Genomic DNA, 16,837 nt, shown 5'->3' on the forward strand with positions numbered 1-16,837 from the left:
TGGCATCCTCTCATGGCTACAGCCTAGGCGTGAACACCCTCGTGGAAGGTGCCCATTATATTTATTCCCTTCCTCAACCGCCATCATTGACAGTAAATCTCCTTCTGTGACCTTGTTTCTTCTTACTTTATCTATTATATAACACTCACAGACAACAGGCAGAAGCAAACAATAGCCAGAACCCAAGGAGACCCAACAAGCACAGAAACAATAACAATCAAGATTCAGTAACACTCCAGCCTAAAGCCCTGTACACACGGCCGGGAATCCGTGAGGAAAAAAAAACGTTGGTTTTCCTGAAGGGATTCTTGGCAAGCTTGGCTTGCCAAGCTGTGTATACAGATGGCCATTCAAAAGAACTGCTGTTCTTTTGAATGGAAAGAACGCGGTGACGTCATCGACTACGATGAGCCGGCGCTCGTTACATTCAATGCTGTCGCCGCCATCTTGCTACACCCTACACTATGCCTTGTATGCTCCCGCGCATGCGTCGAAGGCTTATCGAGCATGCGCGGGTTTACCTTCGGACAGGTAAGCATACAGACGACCGGTTTTCTCGTCAGGAAACCATGTTCTCTATTTTCCCGTCAGGTTTCCCGGCTGTTTTCCTGACGGGAAAACTGCTACTGAGCATACACACTGCCGGAAAACCCGGCCAAATGCTCTCCTGGCAGTTTTCCTGTCGGGAAAAACAGTTGTGTATACAAGGCTTTAAGAAAGAAAGTCTGTTATTGGTCAAATCACCATGTGAAAAGAAAACCAATGCAGTCGCCACATTTAAGAATTGTTAGGCTGCAAAATATTTAATTTCTGTTTTGAGTTTAAGAAGCAATCTTTCGCTTTAAGACAGGACCCCTACATATATACCAACATAGGAAGAGTGAGCCTTTTTACTAAAGGGGCTGAACAAGTAAGGGTACATTCCTGCAGTGGTGGAGAACAGAGAAGTTTACATTGGTACAGTGGCAACGAGTGCTGAGGAAGGGTGCAGATAGTGCAGATGCAGGTAATAGTGCTGTGGTGATTGAAGTGGAGGATAGGTGGCAAGAGCATGGGGAGGGTCGGGTCAGGAGCAGTTGTGAGATTGGGGGTTGATGTATAGGTAGTAATGGGGGGGGGGGGGGGGGGGGGAAGTCAGAAGCCGTAGTAAGAGCGCAGGGGAGGGTGACATAAAGTTACAGTGATGGGGAGTTTTCAGGAGTGGTGGTGGGAAGTTGAATGCAGGCACAGTGGTGACGGGAAGGAGGGGGTTGGTGCTGGTGCAGTGGTGGTAAATGGAATTATTAGGCATGGTAAAGGGTGGTGCCTGCACAGGGAACTGTCAACTGTAACTCCAAATGCAGTTCCTTGAGTGGAGGTCGGATGGGGGTGAGGGGTTGGTGGTGTGAGCTGCCAGACCAACTATTACAGTGACTGTGGGAGTCACAGCAGATGCCAAGGGGTGGGGAGGTGATGTGAGCTGATAGGGATAAAAATTAGAAGATCATATCCCATTGCAAAACAGGCTTGCCTGCTGCAGAGACCATTCTGAATGTGCTTCCAACTGGGTAAGGCTGTTGTGGATAGACATGTGCGATTTGTTTTGTTTGGAATCAAAATTCAGACAAATTTTTTGTTATTCGTTTATCCGAATTCTGAATTACAATAGTAACGAATGTAAACAATTTTTTATTCAGATTCAAATTCAATTCAAATTTGGAAACAAATATATTGCAATTCTTAGATGTGAAAAAAAATTCAAAGCAGCATTTGAATCGAAAAAAATAAATAGAATTTGAATGCTGACTTGAATTTTCTGAATTTTGTTGAATTTAGTTAAATTCGATTGAATTTGGAAAATTAAATTAAATTAGTTAATTAACCACTTAACCCCCGGACCATATTGCTGGCCAAAAACCAGAGCACTTTTTGCGATTCGGAACTGCGCCGCTTTAACTGACAATTGCGCGGTCGTGCGACGTGGCTCCCAAACAAAATTGGCGTCCTTTTTTCCCACAAATAGAGCTTTCTTTTGGTGGTATTTGATCACCTCTGCGGTTTTTATTTTAAACAAAAATAGAGCGAAAAGTTTGAAAAAAATGAATATTTTTTACTTTTTGCTGTAATAAATATCCCCCAAAAATATATAAATATAAATATATAAATATATAAAAAAATATATAAAAAAACGTTTTTTTTTCCTCAGTTTAGGACGATACGTATTCTTCTACATATTTTTCGTAAAAAAAAAAAATCGCAATAAGCGTTTATTGATTGGTTTGCGCAAAAGTTATAGCGTTTACAAAATAGGGGGTATTTTTATGGCATTTTTATTAATAATTTTTTTTTACTAGTAATGGAGGCGATCAGCGTTTTTTTTCGGTACTGCGACAATATGGCGGACACTTAGGACACTTTTGACACATTTTTGGGACCATTGGCATTTTTATAGCGATCAGTGCTATAAAAATGCATTGGATTACTATAAAAATGCCACTGGCAGTGAAGGGGTTAACACTAGGGGGCGGGGAAGGGGTTAAGTATGTTCCCTGGGTGTGTTCTTACTGTGGGGGGGGGGGTGGCCTCACTAGGGGAAACACTGATCCTCTGTTCATACATTGTATGAACAGAAGATCAGCATTTCCCCCCCTGACAGGACCGGGAGCTGTGTGTTTACACACACAGCTCCCGGTCCCCACTCTGTAACGAGCAATCGCGGGTGCCCGGCGGCGATCGATCCCGCCGGGCACACGCACGGGAGTCCGGGGCGAGCGGCCCCTAGTGGCCGCTCAAAGAGCCGATGTAGAGCTACGGGCTCTTGCCCAGGAGAGCCGGCCTGCCGCCGTAGAATGACGGCGGCTGGTCGGCAAGTAGTTAAGGAATCACAACAAAACACATTTTTTCATTCTGCCCATGTCTAGTTGTGGATGGTGCTGGTCTACATTTAACCCTTCACCGACCACAAGTTGGCAGCAGGAGAGTTGTTTTACAAACACTTCTGACTGCCACAGTGGTTGCTAATGTGTTTAAATCTGACAAGCTGACTATTGGCTGTCAGATGGAAGCACTCGAGGGCCTGTACAGCTGCTTCAATGGTCCCACACATCCCTGCAATGGTTGGTATTTCTCCATTGCGTGCCGCCGCTACCCACCACAAACCCAGTAACTGCATGGCATGTGCCACCGGACAGAGGGAAAAGAGATCCCCTACTACAAACTTCTAAGAACCCAGAAGTGGCATGTAAGAACCCCACTTCCAGGCCCTGCTGTCACTTTTCCCAGAAGGGGATGAAGTTGATGGAGTGTGATCTGTGCTCCATTAGCGCCAATAGATTGCAGGTGAGATATCAGGGGTACAAAAGACCCCTGAAGTCTCAATGAAGATAACCGCTCCACAAAAAGAGTATCACACTGGGGGCTTTCTGCAGACCATTCAATCCAGGAGCCTGCAACATATCAGGTGGCACAGTAAGAGAAGCCTCCCTGCAGACTTACAAATAGACAGCTTTTGTATTTGGGCATATCAAGAACCCAAGACCCCTGACAGTCAGCACCCCGCTATCTCCTCGTCAACCAGCATCCCTATCAATGAACTGGTGCAGTAATGATTTTTATTGAATAAATTGAAATAAACAGCAGTTATTGCACTCACAAAAGTCCCAGAAAATTAGCATGTTACAGCAGGGAAGTCTCCAGGGTCAGGGTTGGTTTGGATGTTTCTCGTAGGCCACTACAGCCGCTGGAGCCAATAACAGACGTGTTTAGCAGGAAAGCCACGCCTTCTTCCCGAGGAAGAAGGCATGGCTTGCCTTCGAAAAAAATGCATTTCTGATTGATCCTTCATCCCTGATAGCTCACCTGGCACTTTCCTGAAGACTCCCAGTGGTGGGTCCACAGATCGTGACATTGGCTCTGGCCGCTGCAGCAATCTAAAGGTAAAATCCATTACATCCCTGACCCTGGCGACTTCTCTGCTGTGACATGCTTACATTTTGGGACTTTTGTGAGTGCAATACCTATTGTTTGTTTACATTTATTCAATAGGAATCATTACTGCACCAGCAGCCGCTTGGTGCCTCTCTCTCTCCCCCATGTCTCAACATTCAAACCCAACCTCGACTCTAAAGATCCAAACCATCGCAGACCGGTAACAAGCCTGAACACCATCTCCAAGATCATGGAGAAAGCAGTAGTACAACAACTACAGCCCCATCTGGACGCCCACAAACTCCTAGATCCGTTTCAATCAGGTTTTCGCCCAGGCCACGGGACAGAAACAGCTCTCCTTTAAGATATGGGATGACGCCCTTGAAGCAGCAGATGACGGAGAATCCTGTCTCCTAGTGCTGCTGTACCTCAGTGCAGCTTTTGACACGGTAGACCACAACACCCTGCTCTACTCAAAGAAGTAGCCGGAGTCTCAGACTCGGCCCTACCGTGGTTCGCATCTTTCCTAGAAGATCGAACACAGACCGTGAAATTAGGAGGATTCATGTCAGGAACACGGTCCATTACATGCGGAGTCCCGCAAGGATCGCCCTTTCCCCCGTACTCTTCAACATTTACATCCGCCCACTCCTTCAAATCATCAGCAAACAGGACCTGAGCTACCACTCTTATGCTGACGACACGCAACTTTACTTTCGAATCACCAAAAAAAACACCAATATCAGGAACTAGGAAAATGCCTCACACTGATCGATAATTGGATGACTGAAAGCTCACTCAAACTCAATGGATCGAAAACAGAACTCCTTATCCTTCACGCAAATCGGAAATCGAATTCTAGGACCACATGGACACCACCCACCATTCTGGGACAAACCATCAACCCAACCAACAAAGTCAAAAGCCTCGGAGTCATCTTTGACTCAGACATGACTATGGACGCACAAATAGGAGCAGTAGTCAGCGGTTCTCACTACTTTCTCCGCATGCTACGTAGACTCATTCCCTTCATCCCGGAAGAGGATAAAGCAGTAGTGGTTGGCACAATCATCAATTCCCGACTCGACTACGCAAACTCCCTCTACTTAGGACTACCCAAATACCAGATTTCACGTCTACAAGTCATCCAGAACACGGCAGCCAGACTGGTAACAGGTAAAAAAAACGTGGGAATCTATCACCCCGGTCTTGAGGTCCCTCCACTGGCTAGCCGTAAAGGATCGGATCACATTCAAGACACTCTGCCTCACCCACAAATGCGCACAAGGAAGCAATACTTAACCACTTAAGGACCGGACCAATATGCTGCTACATGACCCAAGGGGTTTTTACAATTCGGCACTGTGTCACTTTAACAGACAATTGCGCGGTCGTGCGACGTGGCTCCCAAACAAAATTGGCGTCCTTTTTTTATTTTTTGCGCTCTAAACAAAAATAGAGCGACAATTTTGAAAAAAATGCAATATTTTTTACTTTTTGCTATAATAAATATCCCCCAAAAACATATACAGTAGGTGTTTGTGATATTGTGCTTTTAGCACGACAGCGTCGCGCTGATACTCGGCGACAGGGTGCCGAGATCTCGCCGACATCTCACACTCACTGGAATAGTGACAGCACATCCCAGCAAGCGCGTCATAGAAGCGACGGGAGATCCGACTTGGATTCCCGCCAATTCTACACGTGTGCGGCGTTTGTTATGAATCCTGAGGGGGAAGTCCCCGCCGGATTTTAAATAAAAATCCGGCATGGGTCCCCCCCTCAGGAGCATACCGGGCCCTTAGGTCTGTTATGGGTTGTAAGGAGAGCCCCCCTACGCCGAAAAAAACGGCGTAGGGGGTCCCCCTACAATCCATACCAGACCCGTATCCAAAGCACGCTACCCGGCCAGCCAGGAAGGGAGTGGGGACGAGCGAGCGCCCCCCCCCTCCTGAGCCGTACCAGGCTGCATGCCCTCAACATGGGGGGGTTGGGTGCTCTGGGGCAGGGGGGCGCACTGCGGCCCCCCCCACCTCAGAGCACCCTGTCCCCATGTTGATGAGGACAGGGCCCCTTCCCGACAACCCTGGCCGTTGGTTGTCGGGGTATGCGGGCGGGAGGCTTATCGGAATCTGGGAGCCCCCTTTAATAAGGGGGCCCCCAGATACCGGCCCCCCACCCTAAGTGAATGAGTATGGGGTACATCGTACCCCTACCCATTCACCTGCAAGAAAAGTGGTAAAAACACAAATAAACCACACAGTGTATTAAAATATTTTATTTTTCTGCTCCGGAGGCCGCCCCCTGTCTTCTTTATTAGCTCTTTTACCAGGGGGGGCTTCTTCTTTGACGTCTTCGGGTGGGTGGGGGCCGCCGTCTGGTTCTCTTCCACCGCCGGTGGGGGGTGGCTTTTAAAAAAGCCCCCACCCCCCGGCGGGTTTCCTCCGGCGTCTTCGGCGGGGCTCTTCTTCTTCCGCTATCCCGACGGGTCTTCTCAACTCTCCGGGGTTCTCCTTCTGTCTTCGCCGCTCTCCGTTGTTGACTCGGCGCACCCCGGTTCTTCGTCTCGCTGTCCGGTGTCTTCTTCCGTGCTGTGATGAGTTCTTCTTCCGTGCTGTGACGTCATGTTCTTCACTTCTCTCCTTCTCCCGATGTTGCCACGCCGGTCCTCCTCGCTGAAATGACGGATGCGCGCCTTGCATCGGACCTATATAGGCCTCACAGTCCCATCATGCTCTGTACCTACCCATGTGATACCTACCACGTGGTAGGTATCACATGGGTAGGTACAGAGCATGATGGGACTGTGAGGCCTATATAGGTCCGATGCAAGGCGCGCATCCGTCATTTCAGCGAGGAGGACCGGCGTGGCAACATCGGGAGAAGGAGAGAAGTGAAGAACATGACGTCACAGCACGGAAGAAGAACTCATCACAGCACGGAAGGAGAAGACGTACATCACGGAAGAAGACACCGGACAGCGAGACGAAGAACCGGGGTGCGCCGAGTCAACAACGGAGAGCGGCGAAGACAGAAGGAGAACCCCGGAGAGTTGAGAAGACCCGTCGGGATAGCGGAAGAAGAAGAGCCCCGCCGAAGACGCCGGAGGAAACCCGCCGGGGGGGTGGGGGCTTTTTTAAAAGCCACCCCCCCCCGGCGGTGGAAGAGAACCAGACGGCGGCCCCCACCCACCCGAAGACGTCAAAGAAGAAGCCCCCCCTGGTAAAAGAGCTAATAAAGAAGACAGGGGGCGGCCTCCGGAGCAGAAAAATAAAATATTTTAATACACTGTGTGGTTTATTTGTGTTTTTACCACTTTTCTTGCAGGTGAATGGGTAGGGGTACGATGTACCCCATACTCATTCACTTAGGGTGGGGGGCCGGTATCTGGGGGCCCCCTTATTAAAGGGGGCTCCCAGATTCCGATAAGCCTCCCGCCCGCATACCCCGACAACCAACGGCCAGGGTTGTCGGGAAGGGGCCCTGTCCTCATCAACATGGGGACAGGGTGCTCTGAGGTGGGGGGGGCCGCAGTGCGCCCCCCTGCCCCAGAGCACCCAACCCCCCCATGTTGAGGGCATGCAGCCTGGTACGGCTCAGGAGGGGGGGGGGCGCTCGCTCGTCCCCACTCCCTTCCTGGCTGGCCGGGTAGCGTGCTTTGGATACGGGTCTGGTATGGATTGTAGGGGGACCCCCTACGCCGTTTTTTCCGGCGTAGGGGGGCTCTCCTTACAACCCATAACAGACCTAAGGGCCCGGTATGCTCCTGAGGGGGGACCCATGCCGGATTTTTATTTAAAATCCGGCGGGGACTTCCCCTTCAGGATTCATAACAAACGCCGCACACGTGTAGAATTGGCGGGAATCCAAGTCGGATCTCCCGTCGCTTCTATGACGGCTCTGTATCCATCGCGGCAAGCCAGCTCGGCGCTGGCTCCCGCGATGGGGCTCGTAGGTGCTCAATCTCGCTGAGAAAGAGAGCGAGATTGACACAAAATCGGGTTCACCTACTGTATATATAAAAAAAAAAAAATTCCTCAGTTTAGGCCGATACGTATTCTTCTACCTATTTTTGGTAAAAAAAAATCGCAATAAGCGTTTATCGATTGGTTTGCGCAAAATTTATAGCGTTTACAAAATAGGGGATAGTTTTATTGCATTTTTATAAAAAAAAATGTTTTTACTACTACTGCGACACTACTGCGATACTACTGCGACATAATGGCGGACACTTCGGACAATTTTGACACATTCTTTGGACCATTGTCATTTTCACAGCAAAAAATGCATTTAAATTGCATTCTTTATTGTGAAATGACAGTTGCAGTTTGGGAGTTAACCACAGGGGGCGCTGTAGGAGTTAGGGTTCACCTAGTGTGTGTTTACAACTGTAGGGGGGTGTGGCTGTAGGACTGACGTTATCGATCGAGTCTCCCTATAAAAGGGATCACTCGTTTGATGCAGCGCCACAGTGACGCCCGTCAAGAACACGGTGACATACAACGCGTACGACGGCACTATAAAGTGGAATTCTGAGTCCGGCACCCTTTGGGCTGCTTCTGCTAATCTTGTGTTAGTAGAAGTTTGGTGAGAGACGATTCGCGCTTTTCAGCCTTGATCTTTTCAGTCCGTTACAGCATGACAAATGTGCTATCGCCATTATGAACGCTAGTTTTACCAGACCGAGTGCTCCCATCTCGTACTTGCTTCAGAGCATGCGTGTTTTTTGGTGCGTCAGAAAAGCATACAGACGAGCGGAATTTCCAATAGGAATTTTTTCCATCCGAAAAATTGAGGACCTGCTCTCAAACTTTTGCTGGCGGAAATTCCAACAGCAAAAGTCCGATGGAGCATACACACGGTCGGAATTTCCGATGAAAATCTTACATCAGAGTTTTGCTGTCTGAATTTTTGATCGTGTGTACGGAGCAAAAATCGGCTTTCTGCTAGGCATGGACTTACATGTAGCACCTGAGTAGCCTACTAGTGTCTAAATTTCATTTTTGGCCTATCTGTAACCAGGAAGAGAATTAATTGTTTGGTTATGTCTGTTTTGGATTGGTTGGTGCATGCTCAATTTCTTTCCTCTGTATCCCAGGGAGTATTAGGACATAGTGGGTGGAACAATACAGATCCTGGCATGCATATTAATACCTCTCCAGCCAATCCCTGGTTCCGGATGGGGGGTGATCAGCAGGTGGCTGAGAAGGGTATAAATGGGCTAGATCCTAGAGCAGAGGTCTCTTGCTCGATGAGTAAGACCCAGCCTGGTGGCTGTGGCATCCCTGGGAGTGCATCTGTAAAAAAAAATGAATAATTTTTGGGGTCCCAGCTTCTGCCTGGACCTAGTCTCCTGAAGATTGCAAAGACTTCTTCTAAGGATTCAGGGCAATCCAAGTGCAGAAACTGCCTGATACTGCTGGCAGCTACACCGTATTCAGGAAACAGTGAGTACCAGCCTTCTGGACCTAGACACTTTCTTTGGCCTCTTTTGGGAGAGCTTTTCTTTTGCACATTCAGGAATATACTTTTGCAGAGGAGTCCCCTTTTAGTCCCAGCTTACCTTCACTTTATATGAGATGCCTTCACCATGGAAAAATCGTTCAGATTAAGTGTCCTCTACTGCAAGTTGTTAAAGTTTATTGGAGTATCCCTAGGCTTACCACCACCCTATCCCAGTTCTCCAACATCTCTGATTTGAGTGACTGTGAAATACCATGTGCCTGGCTGCTGTGTGACCATCAGGGAATGTGGGACCAAACAGCCAGACCAGTCACGTCTCCTCACTACATACTGTATATTTACAGGTGCAACTGGTTTTGCCAGTGGTAACCATGCACAAGACATGGACAGGTTTGTCCAGCACATTTATTTTGTAAACACAGTTTCAATGCAGGAGGGTTTTGTTCAGCAGGACCATAGCATAAACTAAACAAAATGCCATTAACTAAATACATGTAACTTCCTGACTAACAGGGTGCCCCCTAATGGGTTTCCTTATACAAACAGGCAGCACATGTAACTTTTAGTGTTCTATCAGCAGTCAGACTTTTCACTCAGCAGCAGGCTCCCACAGCAAAAAGAGTGACAGAAAGTGAAAGAGAGAGAGTAAAGCCCCATACACATGATCGGAATTTCGACCGTGTGTATGCCCCATCTGACTGTTTTTCCGAGGAATTCCATCAGAGTTTAGATAGAGAACATTCTCTTTTTCTTCGATGGAATGCCTTCGGAATTCCGATGTGAGTTTGGGCGGGCTAAAGCCTGATCGTGTGTACGGGGCAATAGTCAGCTCACATACTGTATATGCAAGCCTATGGACACCTGAAAATAAAAAAATGAGGTCTGTCAATCAGGTAAGATGTAGATCTAGAAATGAAGGATGTAGGTGATAAACTTAGGTGACACACCATCCACAATCCTGGCAGCCAGTGCCTTACAAATGTGTTTGTCCATAATCCGTGGACTGCATGCTCCAGCAGTCCACATCCACTTAACATTTTTGGAAATCAAAACTCCTCATAAAAAACTAGACATTTATCGTTGTTTTGTAATCTTAAAATAGAGCTAAACAAACCCTGTTTCGTTTTCGATCAAACATTACATAATTTTCAAGTTAGCATATTTCTAACAATGTCCCATAAAGTGTTACTAAACCCACAACCGTAAAATCAGTCTGCATATGCAGTAAAACATACTTGTTATACTTACTGTGGAACCTAGAGGGTTAATCATCTGCATTGTCCAAAATGGCTGCTTGATCCTGTCTTCTCTAAACCTCCCCTTCTTTTACTGTCCCTAATTCATCTCCTGATAGAACAGAGCCTTGCACCATGCACATGCTCAGTTTTATGTGTATTACTAGAGAGTTTTTGTTTTCTTGGGAGGGTGCATGTGATCGGCACAGGGAAAATCACTATTGTCCAGACAGAGGGTCAGGGGTCCTGCAGCCTAAAAGGACAGTCAGAGGAGAATGAAAACTCCTCCTACAAGCTTTGACCAACGCTCGGCCTGACACTAATAGAAGTCACAAGATTGCTATATCGATGAGAAAAGGTATTTAGCAGTTTATATTTACTAAAATAATTGCATTTCCATTTACTGTGTACTGTGGGGGACCAGATATAGTGAATGCAGGATCCTGGGTTTAGTAACACTTTAACCACTTCCCTTGACCGCCAACCTGGTGCATATATATGGCCTCTCCACGTGTGGTCTTTAACACCGAGCAGCTACATATATGCAGCCTTAGGCAAACACAAATGGGAACCGGAAAGCTCCTGATGCATACTTGCATATGCTGCCAATCATGCCAGTCACATGGTTGGAATGCCCGCCTCCACCTTCCGGCATTTAGATCCACTTAAAGGGCTGGGAGGTGGCAGCAGGAAGGGGTTAAAGGAAATCTATGATCAAAATGTAAAATCATATACTCATTTCGACAGCCGAACCTACTCTTATTAATCCGAGCAAACAAAATACATTTACTGGGCCGGATTCAGAAACGAGATACGACGGCGTATCTCCTGATACGCCGTAGTATCTCTGAGTGCGGTCGGTCGTATCTATGCAAATCAGTTACGCATAGATATCCCTAAGATTCCGACTGGTGTAAGTGTCTTACACCGTCGTATCTTAGGCAGCATAATCACGCTGGCAGCTAGGTGGCGCTTCCGTATAGTTACGCGAGGAATATGCAAATGAGCTAGATACGCCAATTCAGAAACGTACGTCCCGCCGGCGCATTTTTTTACGTCGTTTACGTTAGGCTTTTTTCAGCGTATAGTTACCCCTGCTATATGAGGCGTAGCTAATGGTAAGTATGGTTGTCGTTCCCACGCCGAGTTTTGAAATGTTTACGTCGTTTGCGTAAGTCGTTCGCGAATACGGCTTTACGTCATTTACGTTCACGTCGAATCCAATACGTCCTTGCGGCGTAATTTGGAGCAATGCACACTGGGATATTTTACGGATGGTGCATGCGCCGTTCAAAAAAAACGTCAAAAACGCGGGGTCAAGTAAAATTTAAATAAAAAACGCCCCCAACATCCCCATTTGAATTAGGCGGTCTTACGCTGCAACACATACATTACGCCACCGTAACTAAGGGCGCAAGTTCTTTCTGAATACAGAACTTGCGCCCAAAGTTACAGCGGCGTAACGTATCGGAGATACGTTACGCCGGAAGAAAGATGCGCTGTCTTTAAAGTGGTTGTAAAGGTAAAAAATGTTTTTACTTTAATGCAAGCTCTGCATTAAGGTAAAACAAAACAACCTTTTAATAGTAGCTCCCCTGCGGCCCCCATTTAATACTTACCTGAGCCCAATCTCGATCCAGCGATGGGCACGTCTGAAGTAGCTATTCTCCCCTCTCCCCACTGACAGGCTTGGCTGAGAGAAGCAGGAGCTATTGGCTCCTGTTGCTGCCAGTCAACACCTGTGAGCAGAGAGCAAACAGCCGGCTCAGGATTGAGAACACATGAGTGCCCCTATAAGAAGCGAGAAGCCAGGAGCACTGGTGGTGACCCAAGAACAAGAGTATTGGGGTTGCTCTGTTCAAAACTATTGCACAGAGCAGGTAAGTATGATATGTTTATTATTTTGATTTAAAAAAAATAAAGTTTTATGTATCACTACAACAATCCTATCAGTTTGTTTGGCAGTGGGGATCAATTACATACTTTGAAACCCATATCTCGTTGGACCCAAAACTTTTGTTTAACCTTAAAGCGGAGTTCCACCCAAAAATGGAACTTCCACTTTTCGGAATCCCCCCCCCCCCCCCAGTGTCACATTTGGCACCTTTCAGGGGGAGCAGATACTTGTCTAATGCAGGTATTTGCTCCCACTTCCGAGCATAGATATTCACGGATATCTATGCCACGTCCAGCGTCCCCCCCCCTGATGTCTTCTGGGAGACACACAGGTCCCAGAAGACAGCAGGGACCATTCAGATTGCGCAGCAATCCTAATTCCCTCACCGAAGCTGGCGGCGGCAGCACCTATGAGCCGAGGGACAGATCGGCTTCGGGTGCCGACATCGCGGGCGCCCTGGACAGGTAAGTATCCATATTTTAAAAGTCAGCAGCTGCAGTATTTGTAGCTGCTGACTTTAAAAAAAAATGTTTTGGCGGAACTACGCTTTAATAATAAGACATTGATGAACAGAGTAGTGGGGGACCTGAAACTCTGTCAGGATTACCCTTTGATCTGGTTTGAGAGAGTGAATGAGAATCCTCCCGAGAACCCTATATTTACTGTATGCCAGGGGTGCCCAACCGCTGGCCCGTGGAGCCCTCTGATGTGGCCCGTGACCTTCTGCTCTGGGATGGCAGGTCAGCAAGCCCAGATTGTGGGTTCTGGACCCGCCATCCCAGTTTATCCGTGTTCTGAATGGATCCAGCACTGGAGAAAGCACAGCTGCGGTGACAGCAGAGCCACATAAGCCGATGCTTCCTGTATCTCGCCGACTCCTGTCACAGGAGGAGTGATACCAATTGCACTCCACCTGGGACAGCAACAGCCAGCAATAACTGTAGTAAGCGACATTCCTGAATTGAAGATTGAAGGACAACTCCAGGAATATCAAAAATACACCCTTGCAGTGAGCCCCCCACACTGTTAGGGTTAAATGCAACTTATGTCTAGCAAGATACAGTGCTGCCTGTACTACTTGCCTGCCTCTTTGCTCCAGCCATACCTGGATTGCACGTCCTCTGCTTGAAGCTTTGGTCTGTGGGCAAAGTCTCTGCATCATCATGTACAATACAGGGATATTACCCTGTATTGTAAATTGAGGAGGCTGTAGTGCGACCACAGTCAGTCTCAGCTTACAGAGCAGAAGTGGGGAACCAGTCGCAGTGCTGGAGGAACCCTACAGAAGCGAGGAAGTATTTCTTCTTAATCCTCTACCCCTAGACATAATGCGCATTTAACGCTTGCAGTGAGAGGAAGGGGGGCCCACTGCAAGAGGTTTTTTTTTTTTATATACCTGGAGTTGGGCTTTAGGCTTCAACAAGTGCCCAGTAACGCCAAATATTAAAGACTCATTATATTATTACATTAACCCCTTCCTTACCGGGCCATTATAAAATGACGCCGGGAGGAACGGGTGGACGTCATATGACGTCCTTTCTTCACGGCAATCTAGGGCGCGCGTGCTCGCGGCACCGCTCGTGACCCCGTGCGCGTGCCCGGTGGCCGCGATGTCCGCCGGGCACCCGCGATTGCCGGCGATCACGGCAGGAGTTTGGATCTGTGTGTGTAAACACACAGATCCACCTCCTGTCAGAGGTGGGTGAGGAGACCGATGTGTGTTCCCAGTACAGAGGAACACACATTGGTCTCCTCCCCTTGTGAGTCCCCCTCTGCCTACAGCAAGAATCACTCCCAGGGAACATATTAACCCCTTCAGCACCCCCTAGTGTTAACCCCTTCCCTGCCAGTCACATTTACACAGTAATTAGTGGAGTTTTATAGCACTAATCGCTGTATAAATGTGAATGGTCCCAAGAACGTGTCAAAAGTGTCTGATATGTTCGCCGCAATGTCACGGTCACAGTAAAAATCGTAGATCGCCGCCATTACTAGTAAAAAAAAAATGCCATAAATCTATCCCCTATTTTGTAGACGCTATGGCCCGGATTTACAGAGAGCGGGCGCACATTACGCCACCATAGCGCAAATAATATACGCTACGCCGACACAGCGCAGAGAGGCAAGCATGGAATTCACAAAGCCAGTGCTGCCAAAACTGCGCTGGGTTTCGAAGGCGTAAGTCGGCGTAGGTGGAAGTGGGCGTGAGCCATGCAAATGAGGCGTGACCCCATGCAAATGATGGGCTGAGCGGCAGACAGATACGTATCACCAACTGCGCATGCGCCGAGACGAGGACGCATCCCTCTGCACATGCTCATAACCACGTCGGAACAACTGCCTAAAATACGCCGGATCACTGCCTACGGCGTGAACGTAACCTACGCCCAGCCACACACACGTCCAACATAAACTCCGTAAAATACGCCGGCTTGTGTTCCCTGGTGCAATCCTTTGCATGTCTGCTGCTGGGTTACACCTCCTTTATGGGGCTTAACTTTACGCCGGACGTACAACTTACACGCACAACGCGTAGCCTGCGTCGGGCGCACGTACGTTCGTGAATCGCCGTATTTCCCTCATTTGCATATTTAGAAAATTTGCATAAGATAGAAAATCAATGGGAGCGCCACATGCGTCCAGCCTAAATATGCGCCCACGCTATGCCGGCGTAGGCAAGTTACGTCGGCGGGATGAAGCCTGTTTTTAGGCGTATCTTAGTTTGTGGGTCCGGCACACAGATACGACGGCGCACATTTGCACTTACGTGGCGTATCTTGAGATACGTAGGCGCAAGTGCTTTGTGAATCCGGGCCTATAACTTTTGCGCAAACCAATCAATATACGCTTATTGCAATTTTTTTACCAAAAATACATAGAATATGTATCGGTCTAAACTGGAGGAAAAAAAATGTTTTTTTTTTTTATTTATATTATTTTATATATTATTTATTTTGTTGATATTTATTAAATCAAAAAGTAAAAAATATTGTGTTTTTAAAAAAAATTGTCGCTCTTCTTTTGTTTATAGTGCAAAAAATAAGAACCGCAGAGATGATCAAAGACCACCAAACGAAAGCTCTATTTGTGGGGGGAAGAAACATAAAGATTTCATTTGGGTACAGTGTTGCATGACCGCGCAATTGTCTTTCAAAGTACAACAGCGCTGAAAACTAAAAATTGGTCTGGGCAGGAAGGGGGTGAAAATGCCATGTATGGAAGTGGTTAATATGTATATCTTAATACATATCACTCATGGTAATAATACATTAAAGATCAATAGTAGAAATCCATCCATTTAGTTTTAAATGAACGCTGGCAGCAAAATCACACATTATCTTGCCTGAGAAATCTGTGAACTGTGGTTTCCTGTTCTAACCACCTGCTGTATCTAAACTTTTATATGCAATCTCACTTTCCCCAATGGATTTTACGCTGGTTATATAGGCATCACAGCAGAATTGTGGCAACAAGAGTAATGAGACTTCATGATCGAGGTGGTAAAGCTGGAGACTCTACAAAGAAATCTCATCACTGAAGTCACAAAAATGGTCCGAGTTTTAGAAAAACATAATCTCCACAATCCCAATATATTAAAGCGGGAGTTCACCCGAAAAAAATTTTTTAACATTAGATTAATGCTCATTTTGTCAAGGGGAATCGGGTAGTTTTTTTAAAAAACAAAGCAGTACTAACCGTTTTAGAGAGCGATCTTCTCCACTGCTTCCGGGGATGAGCTTCGGGACTGGGCGTTCCTATTTGATTGACAGTCTTCCGACAGGCTTCCGACGGTCGCATACATCGCGTCACGAGTAGCCGAAAGAAGTCGAACGTTGGTGCGGCTCTATACGGCGCCTGCGCACCGATGTTCGGCTACTTTCAGAAAATCGTGATGCGATAGATGCGACCGTCGGAAGCCTGTTGGAAGACTGTCAATCAAATAGGAACGCCCAGTCCCGCAGCCCATACCCGGAATAGGCGGAGAAGATCGCTCTCAAAAACGGTAACTACTGCTTCGTTTTTAAAAAAACTACCCGATTCCCCTAGACAAAATGAGCATCAATCTAATGTTAAAAATTAACATTTCCAGGTGAACCTCCGCTTTAATTTAAATTCTATTCCTAAGGTGTCTTTTAAAACTTTACATTCATACAACTTTCATTTATTCATACATACGGTACATACATTCACCCAGGATTTACATATTTTTCCACATGGGTCTAGTTGGAAAACTGTATAAATTCAGGGTGAAAATTGTGTAAATCTTATCTGAAAACCTTTATAAATAGAGACCCAATTATTCTGTCTTACTTGCAATATAGACATGAAGCCCTGC

The 16,837-nt window shown here is 47.1% G+C and overlaps 1 protein-coding gene across 1 annotated transcript in view; it reads right to left on the reverse strand.

The window, feature by feature from the left end:
* Positions 1–16,837, reverse strand: part of CSF2RB (colony stimulating factor 2 receptor subunit beta) — a 99,138-nt gene that overhangs the window by 81,958 nt on the left and 343 nt on the right. The gene's annotated exons all lie outside the window — the stretch shown is intronic.

Source organism: Rana temporaria, chromosome 7 (assembly GCF_905171775.1).
Source record: "Rana temporaria chromosome 7, aRanTem1.1, whole genome shotgun sequence".
In the NCBI taxonomy this organism is placed as follows: domain Eukaryota; kingdom Metazoa; phylum Chordata; class Amphibia; order Anura; family Ranidae; genus Rana; species Rana temporaria.